At 40.1% G+C, this 19511-nt stretch overlaps 1 protein-coding gene across 3 annotated transcripts in view; it reads right to left on the reverse strand.

Annotated features, from left to right (window-relative positions):
• The window catches only part of LOC131041249 (uncharacterized), a 106410-nt gene that overhangs the window by 75192 nt on the left and 11707 nt on the right, over nucleotides 1-19511 (reverse strand). The window lies entirely within an intron of this gene.

Here is a 19511-nt window from a genome sequence, read left to right on the forward strand (position 1 = left end):
CAGAACCAGATTTACAGAGACAGGGCAATATACCCTGTTGCTCTAAACTTAGATAGGACAAGAACTTACAAAATATAGGCATCGCCATTCAGGCTGATTGATAGCATCCTTTTCAGAAGGAATTACAATGGTGTGCAGTTAAGGTGTACAGGAAAAAGAAAGAGTCCCACCACTGTGTTGATGTGTGTTTTATGCACATAACAGTTTAGAATAAAATACCAAGGTAATCTACCCTCTCTTGAACAAAATCACCTCAGATGCTAAGGATAAGATCAACTAAAATGATTCCAAGGTTTCTACATGTCAGGTCTTGACGAGTGGGTAACTCAATGGTCGATGTGGATTGCTGTGTTCACTTGGGGACTTACGCAAATGTTAGGATTATCTTCATCGATCATGAAGATGCAGAATAGGTGTGCTGACAACTTAGGATTTAACAATGAAGCTCCAGACTTAATTCTTACTAAAATATGAGCAAAAGGAATAGGGTTCGGGAAATCTATTCTAGGACTAGGAATGTAAGAAATGATGAACAAATCTAGTGGAATCAAACTAGGCAAGGTCTCATAAACAAGTATTGACACAAGCTTAGTGCAATCGGCTAAGGTATACTTAAGGATTTTCAGACTATTACCATCACACATTGACACCATTCAAGTTGATGCTTGTCAAAGGTTGCATAATAGTTGAAGTTAAGCTTACTCAAATTTTCAATTGACCACACAAGACGCACTTACCAGTGGCAAGAGGCTAGTGGTATGGATGAAGGATTCCACACAAATATATTCAACAAATCTTTCACTCAATCTAACATACATGAAAATAAATTCTAATCTAACTTGGAGGAATTGAGAACCATGAATGCAAAGACAACATTTGAAGAGCAAAATCATCAACAATTGAACAATGATTATGATTCAAATAGTTGCAGCATATACCAACAATTCTACAAAAACTCTCTCTTACAAATGAGAGACAAGGAGGCATATATAGAGTCTTTTACAAAATGGATGGCCAAGATTGATACAAGATCAATGGCCAAGATCATGCCAACAAAACCCTAGAATTGCCCTAATTAGGGTTTACATCAAAAATGGCGCCACCAACATATGGCCCAATAAAAAGATACCTAGTCATCAAATAGGGAATCTTCTAGAATATTCTTCCCTGCATCTCTCTCTCTCCTAGCATATTCCAAGAATCTAGCCAATACAGAATCTAACTCCTGCATAGAAATGCTAGGCAAGGTATCTTGTTGCAAATCAATCACGTCCAGTGAATCTAAGCAAGCGTCCAAGGTGTTCTCCCAATCTGGCATGAGCTTCTGCGAACTATGAACATGAATCAACAAAGAGACCAAGTCATCTATCTGACTCTTCTTCAAAGAGTCCAATTGGCAAAAATACATAAATTTCATCTTGTCTCTTAATTCGGCAAGTGTAAACCACTAGCATCACTAACATCAACACCCGATAACTCCTCAATTCAAGCAAGGATCTTCATCTGAATGTCCTAAATCAATCCCTCCATCTCCATACAACTCAACTGAGCGTTCTCATAAGTTGATCTCTTCATGGCTAATGAACAATACCAGCCATGGAAATCGTATCTGTCTCCACTGTGCACAATGTTCTCGCTGACCAAGGTCGAATTAGGAATCTTCTTCAAAGCCTTGAGGCGTGGAATAGTCTTCTCCTGAATAGGCCGGAATTCTTCCCAAACTCCCTCCAAATACTGGATTCTAAACACAAGCCCTATTGTCCTATCATATGCCTGGACAAACTGAGTAAGGAAATCATCCGCTTGTTTTCTTGCACTCTCAATCCACTTTTGCACCTCAGAGAGTGTATCTTTCGTTGTCTCATAGTGTGAATGTATTCCATGGTCAACTGCAATAGGGGAAATAAGGGTGGGATTCTCACGCCTTATCCCCGCAATATACTCTCTAAGTCTGATATTCTCTTCTCTGTACTTCTTTCTCTTCAATTTCTCTATCTAACCTTGCGCTGATCGCCTTAAGGTTATCACCAACCTTCTGAAACTCTTGCTCTCTCGATGTACGGCCAAGGGCAACTGAAGTAATCTGAAAATCCATAGGAGTAGTGTTGACGTGTATTTTATACACAATCATACATAGAATAAAATACCCAAAGGCATCTTATCCTCTCTTGAATAAAGTCGCTAACTACTGAAGATTCGCAAAAAGGATCAGTTAGGATGACTCCAATGTTCTTTTGGTAGGGTCTCTACGTGTGGATAAGCACCAGTGGTCGTTGTGATTGCTGTGTCATCAAGGGGCCTTACGTTGCCGAAGATTTTGCTAAACTAAAGAAGCTTTTCAAAAAAAAAAAAAAAGATTGGGTTTTGCGAGAGGTCCAATCTAATCTAACCCTAAGAATGACTTCATGTGGACAAGACTTGGCAAGATTCTACCAACTTCAATTTTTCCATAAAATAACAACTCAATTGAAATTGATGCGATCTTCTAAGGTAACAAATGATTCTTCAATACATCAAAAGATCAAAGACACTACCACGAAGGTACATATCCAAGATACAATAACGATTGAAGGTTAAGTGATTCGAGTATTCTCCAGTTGACCACGCAAGGCGTTCCTACAATCAGCAAGAAGCTAGTGGTTTGGAAAGCGAATCCTACCAAAGATCAAGTCCAACACTTTGTCCTTCGAATTAACACACTACTTTGATCGAGAAATGATTCAAGAAAATTGAACAACCATGAAGATAACTAAGAGAATTGCAACAAAACACCATAACTTCAATATTTCATTGATCTCAAAGCCATCATGTACAACAATTGTTTGAATTCTTTCTTCAAAGTTCAATCTTGCTACAAAAAGTAAATTGCTTCTAAACTCTAATCTCTCTCTAATGCTGATTTTCTAGTTATTTCTAATGACAAAATGAAATGAAATGAGGGTATAAATAGCATCCTCAATTACAATGAATGGTCCAGATCAAAAAGCAGATCAATGGCCAAGATGATGACACCTAAACCCTAATTAGGGTTTTATTACAAAAGTTCCCCTTTTATTGCACAGCATTAAATGCATAGCCAATTATTAAATTTGGCACGAAAATCTAGGAGACATAAACCAATGACAACTAAGGTGCCATGTCATCTATAACAACCTCTCATCTAGAATCTTATTCCCTTTCCAATGCTCCTTTTTAGCATATGCAATGAATCTTGATATGATTCCTTCGATCTCAGCAATTGGAATCTCGGGAAGATTCTTCATTCTTTCTTCCAAGTGGATGACCTGATCAAATGCATCTAGAAGAGTTGCGTCCCATGTAAGTTCAAGTTCCTTAGTCTTTTCGATCAGGAGCATGGTAGCAAACATCTGGTCCTGTTGCTCATCTGTGATATTAGCGTCCTTGCAAAAGATAACCTTGATTCTATCTTCCAATTCCTGCAAATCCACATCTGTCTCAACTTCGATCCTCCTGCCAAGAATGGTACGTAGTACCTCAAATACTCTGTCCTGGATCGGGTTGATCACCTCCTCAACATGACTGCATCTAGTACTGATGTCCTCAAAGAGAACTTCCTTCATCTGGAGTAAGGTTGACCACTGAAGTAAACTGTGAGGTCCTCCATCCATAATCTTTTCCTGCGCTAAGACCTTCCTCGATGTTTGTCTGATTACTTTCAAGACAGGAATGATAACATCTTTGGTATGAGCAAAAGCGGCTACCGTTATCATCAAATTGTGGATGATCTCAAGAACCTGAATAGCCCTATGACTAGCCTTCATCATCCTTGTTGCAAATTCTACGGCAACTGTATGAGATTTGTCCATCCAAGTACTCATACGCTGGACCATACTCTTGAATCTCTCTGCCTCACCAATTGATTGAAGGGGAAGTGCCTGTATGGGTGATCTTGCTGGATCCTGACGTCCTAAAGGCTGATTGAGATGGCTGAAATATGTTCTCCATGCACCGACCTCTCTCTCAAGCTTTCTACTCTTCTCCATTTCTTCTCTAAGCTTGTCCTTCAATGCCTCAAAGGAATCTGTGGCATCATCTAGTGTCTGCTCGGCTGTGGATGGACCTAGCTCAAATGTCTCTATATCATATTCCTCTGCTAGGATCTCCCCTTCATATTTGTCCACTGCCGGTGTAGCTATCTGTAATTTTCTAGATCCAGTCTCATCTCTAATCATCTTGGACATCTTGGTAGCCTTCCTCTTCTCTGTTACTTCCTGAGAACGTCCAACAAGGCTCTCTAAATCAATTACATTGTCCTCGTCCTCTATTACGATCACCTTGGTTAATCTTTCCTTCAACCAATCTGGGATGGCTGATCTTGTCTCTTTGACCTGTATTTCCTTATGCAATATTTCTTCTTCTCTGGGAGGAGATGTTACTTCGTCATTATTCTTGTCTTCATGTAGCTCATAATCTTGGAGAGATCCACTTGGTGACTTTTGAGGTACCTGTCCTTCTTTATCATTCTGAACCATCGACTCCATAGACTCTTCCACTTCAAGTGTCCTTTTCTCTTGTCGAGAAGATTTACCGGATGAACAATCTCGGCTGGCCTCTTGTTTCTTCTTGGAAGATTCTCTCTTTCCAGGTCTCTCTTTCCTCTTCGAGCCTCTTGGATGGAGATCGCCTTCACTTGCACTTCGAAGGTTGCCTTCATTTGCATTTCTGGGATTAGGATTACCTTCGCTTACACTAGCTCCACCTTCGGCTGGTTTCTCTTCCAAAGTGAAAGTCATAGCTATGCCTTGCTCTCTCAACTTCTGATGCTGCACATCAACCCATCTGCGAGTACAAGACAAGACTGGAGCCATCAAAGCATCTAGATCCACGACCTCGGGCTCATTCCAATCTAACCTTACTGATTTGCTTTCTCGGTCATAGGATGACTGGAGATGTCTGCCACTGTCCTGAGCTTAGTCGGCCACTCTGTAAATCTTGCATTTCCTGATGAAATCCAAAGGCAATCTAGAATGCATCTTTCTTTTCACTTCAAGATCGTCTAGGAGATTCATCATAAAATCTTCTATCTGAAATTCATGCTTAAACTTCCTACCGACTGTCTCCTCTATATATCCATGTGGATCAAAGTTTTCTCTCAAAGCAAAGAATGAAAAAGAATACAAAGCTAACTCCTTCTCTGCGTCATCCATGGCTAAAGCATTAGGACATACCTCAACTGAATTGCCTAAGATGATAGGTACAGGAACTCCATTTCCATGTCCGTGTCTGAATGCCTTCGCATAAGCTGCCAACTGTCTTGTTACCTCAAGTAACACTATTCTGTCTGTCGGATATCTCGGCAACATGTATGGAGGTGAAGGACATCCATGAACTCTGATATAAGTAAATTTCGGAAATTGGATAAACCAAGCACCGTACCTCTTTACTAGTTCCTGTGCATCCTGAGATAATCTATTGTGAATCCCGCCTTGCAACGTCCTTGTGATGTTCATTGTGAAAGTATCATTAACTAACTTGTAGTTACTTTCTGGCGGATGATGCAAGTGGACATAGGAATCACAAACTCTGACCTCGCCGGGTCCTCTTCCAATCACTCCTCTGTGAGGTAGTCCTGCGTACTCAAAGCTCCTAATCAAAGCATTTATGACGTATGAACTCATGTGGAAGGACTTGGTAGCTTTTAGTCTCCTCAACTGTACGTCCAAGCAATGGCTAATCATTCTGGCCCAATGAATTGTTCCTTTTCCCTGAACTATCACCTGGATGAAGTAGAACATCCACTTCTCAAAGTAGAAGGCCTGAGGGGCTCCTGTGACTCGGTTGAGCATTGTAATCAAATCTCTGTACTCCTCCTGGAAATCGATCCTATGTGGTGTGATCGGTATCTTGCTCAGGCGAGGACGACTCTTGAGTAACCAGTTCTTGTTGATGATGCTTAGGCAAGCATCTGGATCATCTTCGTACATGGACCTGGCTCCTTCTATGCTCTTGTAGACCATATCTCTGTGCTCTGGAAGATGGAAAGCCTCACTTATAGCCTCCTCTGAAAGATAAGCTAAAGTGTTTCCTTCCTTGGACACGATTGTTCTGGATTGAGGATCATAATGACAAGCACACTCGATCATCAACTCATGGCATTGTACTACTGGAGGGAAGCCGGCCGCCTTAATGATGCCACTCTCAATTATCCTCCTGGCGACAGGTGATGGCTTGCCAATGTAAGGGACCTCTCGAAACTTCTTCGTACTGAAGTTACCCAAGTTGGTATCTCCAATGTTGCTCCATTTAGACACGATCTTGGTCTCCAGTTCTTCGTTCTTTTGATCTTCCTTCATGAGAGCTGGACGACTGGTGGATGCTCCCGCCTTCGGGGTCGCCATACCTACACAACATTTCATAATAAGTAACTAGATATTGCAATGCATAACATAGATTAGATTAAAGATTAATTTTAGGAAACTTCATGATAAGTCTTTGAGTTATCATTTCCTAAAAACGATTGAGCTACTGAAATTGAAAATTTCAAAATTCAAAATTTGGAGCAATGACGATCAAAACTCAAAATCAAAACAAGGGATCACATTGCCATACCTCACTTGAGAGCTAACTCTAAAATGCAAAATAAAGAAAATCGCCTAGGCAAAACTTAATTTGAAGCTTCCCACGTGATCCCTCTTCAAATGAACGTCCTCCTTATCAATTCGCCACCCTTGGGGTCTTTGATGTGATCTTTAATGTCTTTGGCAAGTTCGCCTTACTTTAACTTCAAGTTCGCACTTCCTTGATGATGTTTGCGCCTTCCTTGGAATGGAAATTCACTCCACTTGAATACCAATCGCACTTCTCCAAAATCGCATATGGAAGATGATAAAATGATAATGTGAAAATGAAAATTTTCACCCTCCTTTTATAAGCGCTCACCTCTCATTTACCTCTAGGCCGACTTTGCCAAAATAAAGAAATTAAAATGATTTTTAAATAAATAACAAGGGCCGACTTTTATAAAATAAATCCAAGCGCTCCAATTTTCTATAATAATAAATTAATTAATTGCCTTTATAATTAATTTTTTCGATTTTTAAATAGGCAAAATTAATTAAATAAATGTTTTGCGCAAATTTTAAATGCTATCAATTAAATATTCCAATTTATCGATTTTTAGCATTTAATAAAAATTCAAAAAATGTTTAGCACCAAAATTGGAGGAGGGAAAGATGCAAACCATTATCGCTCTGGTCCCTGACTGAGGGACAGGAGCGAATTACCATTTTAGCCTAGAATCTCGTGCTTTTGACATTCGAAACCTCCATCTTCATGTTGAAACTGGCATTTTTGCTAAGAATTTCAAACTTGATTAACTTGGTTTTGTGGATGAGTGCCTTTTATGACCATTATCGCCCTGGTCCCTTGGTGAGGGACAGGAGTGAATTATGTGTTTTCTCCTTGACCTTCGTTTCTATGATCACCAAATTTCATTATGAGGGAGAAACAACGTTAGATTTTCGTTCCATGCTTGCTTCACTTGTCTTTAACAAGGCATTTTGATGCTTGAAGGATTTCGCCCTGGTCCCTTGGTGAGGGACAGGAGCGATCTTTATGCTCTTAGCCAAAATTCTTCGTTCTTAACCTCAACTTCTCGTTCATCGCCTTCCAAACGATATCTTTGATCTTGTGTACCTTGGCTTTGACGTGATCTTGAAGGATAATGAGTGATTATGTGAAAATCGCCCTGGTCCTTGCCTGAAGGACAGGAGCGATATAGCTTCTTGGTTCAATTTGATCACCCTTTGACGTTTGATTTTCTCGCATATCATCTTCTTAAGACACCTTAGACCCTGTGTAACCTTGTACGTCCTTGACTTGGCGTGATTTTTGAAGGAATTGGCTAGTGAAATGAATATCGCCCTGGTCCTTCACTGAAGGACAGGAGCGAACTTTGGTGTCTTGGGCGCATCCTTGTTCTTATCAACTTGCAATTGCCTTCATAATGTAAAACGGTGTCCTTTGGTCCTTCTTGAACATACGAAATGTGATTAATATTCAAAATTTAAGCCTTCATAGAAATTTCGCTCTGGTCCCTGACTGGGGGACAGGAGCGAACTTGAGCATATAGTGCAATTCCTTCATCATATTAACTTGCAGTTGTCTTCAAGGCTCAAAATGATGCTCTTTACTCCCTTTCGAACACTTAAAATGTGAGTGGCAACTTAAATTCGGACACATTTGAATATTTCGCTCTGGTCCCTGGGAGAGGGACAGGAGCGAACTTGGGCATTTAGTGCAAATCCTTCATCCTTGGCGGCCTTTGCAACTTCATTCTTCGTCGAGACACCTCAAAACGTCATTGCCTCCTTACACCTTGACTTGGAGTGACTTGAATTTGGGTGGAAGGCAAGATAATTAACATTTCGCCCTGGTCCCTGACTGATGGACAGGAGCGAATTTGTACTTGTAGGCTCCATCACAACTTGCTAACTTCAAAATTTATCTTCAATGGACTCATTGTGTCCCCTTTCACCTATTCTTGGCATGAAATTCGCTCTAACTTGGCGAGAAATTTTCTTAAGGCAAAAATCGCTCTGGTCCCTGATTGAGGGACAGGAGCGCCTAGGCCAATTTGAGTCTCCTATTGATGTCTTGTAATCTTCAATTTGTATTCAATGGGTTCATTTCATCCTCCTTTCTTGCTTCAAACTCAAAACTTGCTCAATCTTTACCCAAATTTTGCCCTATGAGGAATTTCGCTCTGGTCCCTGGGAGAGGGACGGGAGCTACACTGAATTTCGCCCTGGTCCCTGGCTGAGGGACAGGAGCGATTTTGCATTTTTGATCCATTTTCCTTCACGAAGGCACTTCCAAATTATATTCAACTGATGAAACATATCTCCTTGGTTCTCCTTAAATCGTCAAATTGTTTAAATCCTGCAAGGACAAGGCAATGTTTGATTTTGAGCTCCGGTCCTCCACTGAGGGACAGGAGCGATTTTTACTCCTGGGGCATTTCCGTGCTCATGAAATTCTTCAAATTATATTCAACGGAAAGATCATGCCTCCCTTTACCACTTCCACTCGAAAGATCATCTTGATCCTACAGGGACAGTAAGATTTTTGAAAACGAGCTCCGGTCCTTCACTGAGGGACAGGAGCGATTTTGCTCCTACAGGCCAAAATATCAAGATTTTGGGATTTTGATCACTTCACAAGGCAAAAACAAGTCATTTCCAATGCCCGGGATCAGTTATCAAAATTCTCAAAAAATTGGTCAAAATTACTCAATCGGACAAAAATCAAAATCTCATCATCAACACTTAGGCAAATTATCAGAGTTGCACTCAAAATTCCAATTGAAACTAGACCAACTTACTTAGCCTCTGGCGAATTCACTTTATTCAAAATTGCATCCTACGAGAGGAAGCTCAAAAAAGCTCTCAAGACTGACTGGACCTTGGGCTGAAAACGACAAAACAGAAACCCTAAGGCTTGACCCTAAATCCAGACAACTGACAAACTACCAAAACCCTAAAAAGCAGAGAAAAAGAACAGGCAAAACGAGCAAAAAGTGGGGGCCCCCATTTTAATGGGGCGATGTGTGAAATGGTCACAACAAGTAGCAATGTCCGTTGCCATACCTCCAATAGGAACAACAACCTGCGCAATCTGCATTCCTATCTCATCTCTAGCTATGTGTGACAAAATCTCAGCTCTCTTGAGTTTTTTCTCCTTATTGCTCCTAGCTAGGTAATCATCAATGTTATCAATAGGTTGTACCTCTATCATTTTCTTACTCTTTTCCATACTTCTCATCAGCCAATCAGGAATAGAGGCCATCTCCATGCCATCATCGAGACACATCTCTCGATCAAGCCCTCTCAATGCCGAGATAACATCATCATCATCATCAGGATTATTCCTGGTAAAATCGTATACCTCATTTCCCAAACTAAATTCCAAAAGGACAGTAGGGGATCCCGACTGATCATCGTTCTCATTTGGAGGTGCAGATGTTGTTGTGGCATGTAACTCCCAAATATTCTCTAGTAGTATCACTGTGTTGGAACATTGTTGGGTTTCTCTATTCTGCTTTGTTATGTCAATCACCTTAATTGATGAGACACTGAGAGGTGGTGAAGGAATGATAGGTGTGGGAATGATAGTCTTTTGTTTCTTCTTCCTCACCTCCTCAATCTTCTTCCCTCTGGCCTTGACTCCTCCTGGCATGTTCTTCCTTCTCTTGGGAGCTTGACTCTCTTCGTCTGCATGAATCCTAACATCATTGATAGTCCTTTGATCATCCTCGGAAGTAGACTCTTCCGGCTTTATCTTTTCATAAGTGAAGGGAACACCCATATCTACTAACTTATTCATCTGAATATCTACCCATGCATGGGAGAAACTCAAGACCTCTCTCATCAATACATTCAAATCAATCTCTTCTGATTCTAACCAATTAGGCAACAAGATTGCCTTCTTCATTTCATTCTCATACTGTGGATGCGTATGATCCCTGTCATCTAACACTTGATCAAGAATGAGAAAAAGTCCACACTTCCTCATGAAATCCACTAACATTCTAGACCACATTCGTCTCTTCACTATCTGCTCGTCTATCAGGTCAGCCTAATAATCTTCTATGTCTACCTTGTGGATGAACTTCTCTCCTCTGATCCTTCCAACTTTCTTATCTGGATCAAATCTTTCTCTTTTCTTGAAGGTTGCAAATCGATAGAATGCAAGCTCCTCACTCGTAGTGCTGGCAGCTAAGGCAGACTGGCAAACCTCCGATGTCTTCCCAACTGAAATAGGGAATGTCATGCCTGTCCTATGCTTCTCTCTTTGAATAGCATCAAACTCTAGAAGCTGTCTCACCACTTCCAACAAGATCATTCTGTCAGACGGATACCTAGGAAGCCTGTAGGGTTTGAATTGAAACCCATGAATCCTAGGGTACGTGAAAGTGGGAAACTGAATATACCACGATCCATATTTCTCTATTAGCTATGTTGCCTCCTTGGACAATCTTCTATGGATTCTGCCTTGCAGCATCCGCATGATGTACATGCTGAATAGGTCATTCACTCTCTTATAATCTTAAATTCTATACATGTTCAATTGGGGGTAGCACTCATGACTCCTGAATTGTCCTTGTCCATTCCCGACTTCACCTCTGCATATCAATCCTTTGTATGAAACGAACCGTGCAAGCAGGTATACCAAGTAGGAAGTCATGGCGAATGACTTGGACCGCTCTACATTCCTCAGCTGAAAGTCTAGATTGTCACTTATGATTCTAGACCAATTTACCAATGTCCCTCTTAAACAATCCTGGATGAAATAAAACATCCATCCATCGAATATTGCACCCTGTGGCATCCCCATCACTCTGTTGAGCAGGAATACTAAGTCACTATATTCCTCTTTGAAGTATGTGCACGAGTGTCTTAGAAGCCTTGGAATGATGAAGCCTAGGCTCGATCATCCACTCTTTGTTTATCATACTCTTACACACATCCATCTTCTTCGTGTACAGCTCTTTATATTCATCCTTAGTTGCATCCTTCATATCTGCTCCGCGTGGAATTTCGAACACCTCAACAATTGCATCCTCAGCAAGGTAGGCAATAACAACGCCCTTGGGAGTCTTGATCATTCGCGAGCAAGGATCATAACATCGTGCACACTCCAGGATAAGCTCACTGCACTGTATGGACTGTGGAAATCCAGCGACATGAAAAATACCACTCTTCGTAATGTTTACATATGCTGGGGAAGGAATCTGATTTCTAATTCCGAACATCTGCTGTCGCATCAGGTTCAGGTTCAGGAAATGCATGTTTGTATCTGTAACCTCCTTCCATTTGGATGATATCTTGGGCTCTGGATTGGATCCAGTCTCCAGTATCTTCTATTGTTCTTTCCTTTCCTTAAATCCGGACTTCGACATTGTACTTGTACGAAGCTTGAAGTTAGAACTTAGGAGAATAAATAATATTCTTAATAAAATTCCTAACTTTCTAAAGATTTTAAGCTAATTAGAGCATGAAGTCAGGAAAATAGTCCACACTCTTGGTAGATCTTAACAATTAGATTTGAAATGTGACAATGACTAGGGTATGAAAACCCTCATGAAATTCATTAACACCTTATACTTAGAAATTGTGTAAACTAAAGTGGAAAGGAGTATACTGGATCAACGGTGACTAAGGAAAAGTGTGAAAGGTTGTGTTCTCACACAAAGTATGTCTAAGGACACCTTCCGCAGCCAACAATGGAGGTCAACAAAATCTGAAGACAACCTGAAAATTAAACTTTTAAAACATGTTGCAATCACCTAGATATGCACAAATTTGATGAGAATCAACCTTCCAAGGCAAACACAAGAAAATCTGAGCATGAATGTAGGGTTGGAAATGAAAACTTAGTCTGAAGACAAATCTGAAAATGAAGTTTTCAGACTTACCAGCACCCTTAGCAATGATAAAATACTCAGAAATAAACTCCGGAATGAAGCAAGAATGCTTCTCAAGTGAAATCGCAGGGTAGGTAGGTGGCTGGAAAAACTTCTTTTCTGAGGACAGACCCCCTACAATGGAGTTTCAGACCTGCAACAATGGAAGATAACTCTGAAAATCGATTGGGAATGCCTCCAATCAGCCCTTCGGATAAAATCGCCTAAGGCACAAATTAGCTGGGAACAAGATATAAGTCTGAAATTGATTTTCCAGCCAGCTATGGAGGTTGAAACAGCTGCAACAATGGAGGATAAACCCAGGTCTGCAGCACATCAGCAAGTAGGGAGAAATGGCAGCCACCAAGTATGAAGGGAATTCACCAAAATAATGGCACAAACACTTGCCAAATTAAAATCGTAATTTCCAACTATGGCGCCATCCTTCATAAGTCTGAAAATGGTCTTCAATGCACCTCAATCTGCCAACAATTTGCAACTAAAATCTGGGAACAGCAAGCAATAATGGTGGAGATAAGGAAAATCGCCAAAGTTCTTCAACCACCAAAAATCGCCATCCTTCACAAAATCGTGATTTTCACCAAAAATGGTGGACTTCACCAAAATTGAAAATCTGAAAATAATGGAGGCAATAAGCCTCAATGGCAGCAATGGAGAGGATTGCCAAGCTAAAAAAATGGAGGCCTACAACCAAACACTTCACTTCAACACTTTGCCAAAATTCGCCAATAAGAGAGAAAAATCGCCAAACATGGAAACACCTAGCAAACTTAATAATAAAATATTGCTGGAGACTCCTCTCTTATACTTGCCTTTGTCTCAAATTTCACCACAGAAGCAATGTGGGATAAAACCAAAGTTCCCATACTCGGACTCGACTCTGACTCGGCTCGTGACTCAACTCGTGACTCGGCAATGACTCGACAACGACTCTGCAAAATAAGAAAACCCTTGAAATTTAGAGATTTTTAACGATTTAAAACTTGTTTCATACACCCATTATTGAATTAAGCTTAAAGACACTATAACATCATCAAATAGAAGCTAATTTGATCACATACATAAACATACATCCATCACATGCGTAGAAATGTAAATTGTAGCTGAAGGAATTAGAAAACATAGATATATAGAGTTATAAATGTTGTCCAATGTATATAAAATCCACAACTTCAAATGTTCCCAAACATATATGTAACTGTAAAGTGTAAACAAAAACAAGTCTATGGCTCAGGCTCTGGCTCAGCTTCGTCTATCTGCCTCCTAGAAAGGCGTCTAAGGTAGGTCATGGATGACTGAGTATCCATAGTCTCTGCCTGTGATGTGCCAGTCTGAGTAGCCATAGGTGTTGTGCCTGATCGTGCTCTATACTCCTCCTCTGCCATAGCCACAGCCTCAGCCTCTCTGTCTACCTGGTCAACCCACTCAAGGTCCTCATTAGTGAAGACTGGATCGGTGGACTCGGTGAGCCAATCGGACTCGGGGTCGACTTCCTCTAGAGTGATTGGAGAGGAGTCAACATCCAAAATCTGTCTGGTCCTGAGACGAAGGTTGTAATGAACAAAGACTAGATCATTCAACCTCTCCACAGACAATCTATTTCGCCTCTTCGAGTGGATGTGCTCGAACATGCTCCAGTTGCGCTCACATCCAGAAGCGCTGCATGGTTGGCTCAATATGCGGATGGCAATCCCTTTTAGGGTTATAAGAAAGAGAAATGACAAAAAAAATTATTAAAAAATGTTATGTTTTTTTTGTTTTTTTTACTGCACTTTTTTAAGTTATGTCGGCCGGGTCACGACCCTCGGACTCGGTGAGTCACGCCCCCTGACCCGTCCGAGCCCGAGTCAGGGTCACCGTGACCCGGCAGGGGTCACTCGGCCCGCTAACTCGTGTGACTCGCCGCGAGTCACAGAACTCTGGATAAAACACTTGCTCTTATACTTGCCTGGGAAAACTAATTTGCTTCTAGATTGCAAATTATTTAATTTTGTTTTTAAATTTTAAATAATCGTCAATTATCATTTAAAAACTAGCTTACCGGGTTCGCCCCTAGACACCCGTGGTTCGGGTCCGGTCCAGCCTTGGTTCGACCAGGGTTCGAATTTCCCAGAGGGAGTTCGACCTGGTTTGAACCCAGGTGGACCAAGATCGAACCAGGTTAAACCCGGGCAGACCCAGGTCGAACCCGAACGGCCGGGCGGCCCAAAACGCACTTTTTTATGCAAAATTTTAGTTTTTTTTTAAATCCGCCATGTAAAAAGTGAAACTTATACCCTAAAAGTGACTTCTAAAACATTATATTCACTCATTTCACCTCATTTGTGTTGCAAACAAAAGTTTTATGAGAGCAGGTTGAAGAAAGGGTGAACAAAATTTGGCTTCCAAGATCAAATAGGAGTTGAAGACTGATTTTTGAAGCTTCAACAAGTGCTGCAGCATCATTTCCATACATTTGCAAGCTCCCATTGCCTAAAAGAGGTAGATTTTTTAACATTTTTTTCCAACTATTTTTGTTTCCCAAATTTTCAAACATGAAACATTAATTGTTTTTCATTATTTTGTTTTTGTTTTTGAATATGTTTATGTTATTTCTTTCCATAGGAACTAGAATGGCATCTACCTCTTCCTCCATTGGCAATGAACAAACAATTACAAAACAAAGAAATGATTCAAATTCTCCCTTATGGAAGTATGTTGACATTTTAAACCCGCTTCCAGGAGGTGGGAGATTTCGTTGGAGATGCCAAAGATGTGGTATTGAACCTAATAATTCATATTATCGAGTAGTAGGCCATTTGTGTGGAATAAAAGGAAGAAGCATCAAAAAATGCCCTGGAAAAGATGGTAACCCTATACCAAATGAGATAGTGATGAAATATTTTAAAGAGCATGAAGAGGCAAAAGAGAGAGAAGCCCATAGATTGACTCAATCCTCTGCAAAGAAAACAAGGGGAATGCAAGCCCCATCTCATCCCGATGTTGTAGTACAAGACCACCCCTTCTTTCCACAAATGAACCTGAAAATGAACCACCCTTGACAGGCAAAAGAACAAAGGGGCCTTTAGAAACCGCATTTCAAAATGAGAATAGTGACATTGCTGACTAAGATATAGAAAGGTGCATTTGTGCAAATGGGTTGGCTTTCAAAGTAGTTTGCTCCCCATATTGGAAGCAAATGATAAAAAGTGTTAATGAAGCTCCAAGAGGGTATAAGGCCCAAGTTATGAGAAGGTACGTAGAACATTATTGGACAAAGAGGTGAAGAGGGTTGAAGATGCATTGAAACCCAGAAGGGATTCATGGGCAGAGACAGGTGTAACAATTGTTTCAGATGGGTGGAAAGATGCTAAAAATCGTCCCTTTATCAATGTCATAGCGGTGTCCCCCTAAAGGGGCAATGTTTTTGAAAGTTGTGGATTGTGAGAGCCAAGTAAAAGATGGCCAATTTATTGCAGAAATTCTCATCTCCGCCATTGAGTCAGTGGGACCCCACAATGTTGTCCAAGTCATAACGGACAATGCAAGAAATTGTAGAGCTGCTGGTTTGTTGGTTGAGGAACGCTATGATCACATCTTTTGGACACCTTGTGTGGTCCATTCACTCAATCTTATGCTACAAAGGATTGGGACTAAAATAAAATGGATCAAAGATGTGTATGCAGAGGCTAAGGACATCCAGATGTTCATCACAAACCACCACATGTCTCAAAGGATTTTTAGATCCTTTTCAAATTTGGAGCTATTGAAGGTAAGTAAAATAGTAATTTAATTTTACATTTTCTGATTTTTTTAATTTCAATGTTCATAATATCATTGTGTAAGCTATATTGTGTATTCTTCTTTAAAGTTTGGCTTTATTTTTTAATCATTTTGGCATTAATTTGTGTTATAGGTTGTTGAGACCCGTTTTGCATCAAACACAATTGCCTTAAGACGACTTGTGAGAGTTAGAGTGGCACTATGCAATATGGTGATCAGCAACAATTGGACTATATGGAAGCAGAGTAGCAGTGAGAGAGCAGAAAAAATTAGGGAGAGAATATTGAATGAGAAATGGTGGGATCTTGTTACATATCTCCTAAGTATCACTGAGCCCATTATGAGTATGATTCGCTATACCGACATGGATAGGCCTTGCATTGGTGAGATTTATGATGGCATTGACTCAATGCTTGAAAAAATAAAGTTCACTATAAATGCAAAAGAGAATGACCCTGAGGAGCAATTCTTCAAAGAAGTGAAAACAATTATTGTAGAAAGGTGGAATAAGATGACCACTCCTTTGCATCTTCTTGCCTATGCATTGACACCAAAGTACTATAGCAATCAGTTTCTTGATAAACCAGGAAGGATTCCGCCATGGAGAGATCTAGAAGTATCTGATGGGTACAAGGCAGCATTTCTTAGACTATATCCTGATGATGATTTGCGAGATATTGTTACAAATGAGTTCATAGAATTCGCAAATGGGAATGGTCTAAGTGTTGAGGCACTTCGTCATAGATCCAAGAAGGATGCTCATAGCTGGTGGTACTTCCATGGTGCATGCTTCCAACACCTACAACCCCTCGCTGTAAAATTTTTATCACAAGTTTAATTAATTAAAATTATCACAAGTTTATTTATGGTTTACTTTGTCTTCATAGGTTGCTAGTAATTTTTAATTTTAATTTTATTAATGTATAACTTTAATTGTTTACTTTGTCTTCATAGGTTGCTAGTTCATCTACTTCAGAAAGAAATTGGAGCACATACTCTTTCATCCACTCAGTAAAGCGCAATAGGTTGCTATCAAAAAGAGTGGAGAATTTAGTATATGTGCATTCCAACCTACGTCTTCTTTCCCACAAACAACGTGACTACACACAAGGAGAAACGAAGATGTAGGATATAGAGCCAGAGCATACTGATTTGGATGCTCCCACTTCTCAGCTTTTTGCATTGACACTTGATGACTTGGAGGGCGAGCAAACTTATAGTGCAAGTGCAAGTGGCGTTGGCTCATCTAATGTCAATGTCAATGATGAAGAGGATGAGGAGGAGGAGGAGGATGATGAATTAGCTGATCCATTTGATGATTAAACTTTATATTGTTGAAAGTTGAAACAATGATACTTGAATATTTTGTCATTTTGATATTAAACTTTATGTATATGATGCTATTATGGTATGATCATGATGCTATGATTACAAGTTTATGTTTGTTATGTTGTTTATATGATGCTATGTGACATGCTAATCTTAATTCATGCTTACAGGCTGCACAAATATTAAAATATATATATATATATAAAAAAAAAAAAATTACATGTTTTTGTACTAACGAACCCAAACCCCTTTTCAAAATTTTGTCGTACCAGCGTACTAGTTCTTCAAACCCAAACCGGTGCCCGAACCCGAACCGGTGCCCGAACCCGAACCCGAACCGGCAAGCTAGTTTAAAAACAATTAAAATAGGGCTCATTTATTAAAATAATTCAATTCAAGTCAAAAAATTGAGCCATAAGGAAAAATCGATTCAAGTAGGGATTAAAAAATCCCATGAAAATCATTTAAAATGCCAAAATTTTCCCCACAAGGGAAAATCAATCTCAGTGTGGACAAATATCCTCATCAAAATTCATATAAAATGGGCCAAGGGAAAATCGACTTGGGTCTGGAATGAAAATTCCATTCAAAAATTAAGTCATCACCCAAAAACACCCCTCTGGTGGAAAATCGACCTCAGTCTGGATGAAAATCCGGACTCAAAATTATGAAATGCACTCTCAGTGGAAAATCACTATGAGTCTAGAAAAAAATCCGGACAAAAATTCTCAAAAACTTGTCACAAATACCTGGTGGAAAATTGACCTAGGTGTGGAATGAATGCAAACATCATCAGCAACCTATCCATACCTCCCTGGTGGAAAAACGTGGGTAGTCAGGATAAATCCTGACACTTAGTCAAATTTAAAGGCTTCCAGGGGAAAAACGACCCTAGTATGGATTAATAGTGGTGGAAAAATGAGGCAAGTATGGATTTTAGGGGAAATCCATGTCCAGTCCGGATTTTGAGCGGGGAAAACCATGGGTAGTCAAGAATATGAGGGGAAAAGCACCCCTAGCATGGAATTTTGACCTTTTAACCCTTAGAATATGGATTTTACTCCGGAAAATGATGATTTTTCCACTCATAACCACTTAGAAACTCTGTAACTTAATAAAACTCAACTAGACTTAGGCAAATTCATCAAAATTGGAGCGTAACACAAGGAAAACTATTGGAACAAAGTGTGAAATCAACTTGAATAATTGCCTAGGAGCGAGAAAACAACTCCAAAAGGTCTGAAAACACTTAGACACTTAAAATCACCAACGAGTACATTTAAAAACACGTTAACACTCCAAAAAGGGGGTCTACACTTAGACAAAACTAGGATCATTAAAATATCAATTTTCACGCGCCTGATCCTATAACTTCAAAACCCTAAACGGCACTAGGCATGATCAAAACTCCGAGACTCGAGCATGGGAAACACACAATTGCACACTACGCAAACAAAACCCTAACCTAACAACATAAAAAGAAAAGAAAAGAGGGGGTCCCCGTTAGCAATGGGGCGATGTGTGAAAAGGTCACAACACACTGCTAATGGAGTTCACCAAGCCCTTTCAAGAGGACGTAACTCAAACTACTGCAAACAAGATCATGAGAGGCAAATACTTTTGGCCTAGTATATTTTCAGACACCCAGAAATGGGTAAGAACCTACCAAGAGTGTCAATTCGACACTAGAAAGAAAAGAAATGCATAGCTTCCCCTAATTCCCATTTCTGCCAACCAACCATTTTCCTAGTGGGGGCTAGACTTCACAAAGATGATCGATCCTCCTTCCAATGCAAGGCACAGGTTCATATTGACAGCTAGAGACTACTTGACTAGGTCAATCAAAGTTGTAGCAATGAATAAATCAACTGAGGCGGTCATCATCAACTTCTTTGAAGGTATTATTACCTATGTTCCATAGAGTCTCCAAACAAGGGGTAAGGGGGTCAAGCAAACCAAGGGCCTAGATTTGGGG

The sequence above is a fragment of the Cryptomeria japonica genome, chromosome 6 (genome assembly GCF_030272615.1).
Source record: "Cryptomeria japonica chromosome 6, Sugi_1.0, whole genome shotgun sequence".
Taxonomy (NCBI): Eukaryota; Viridiplantae; Streptophyta; class Pinopsida; order Cupressales; family Cupressaceae; genus Cryptomeria; species Cryptomeria japonica.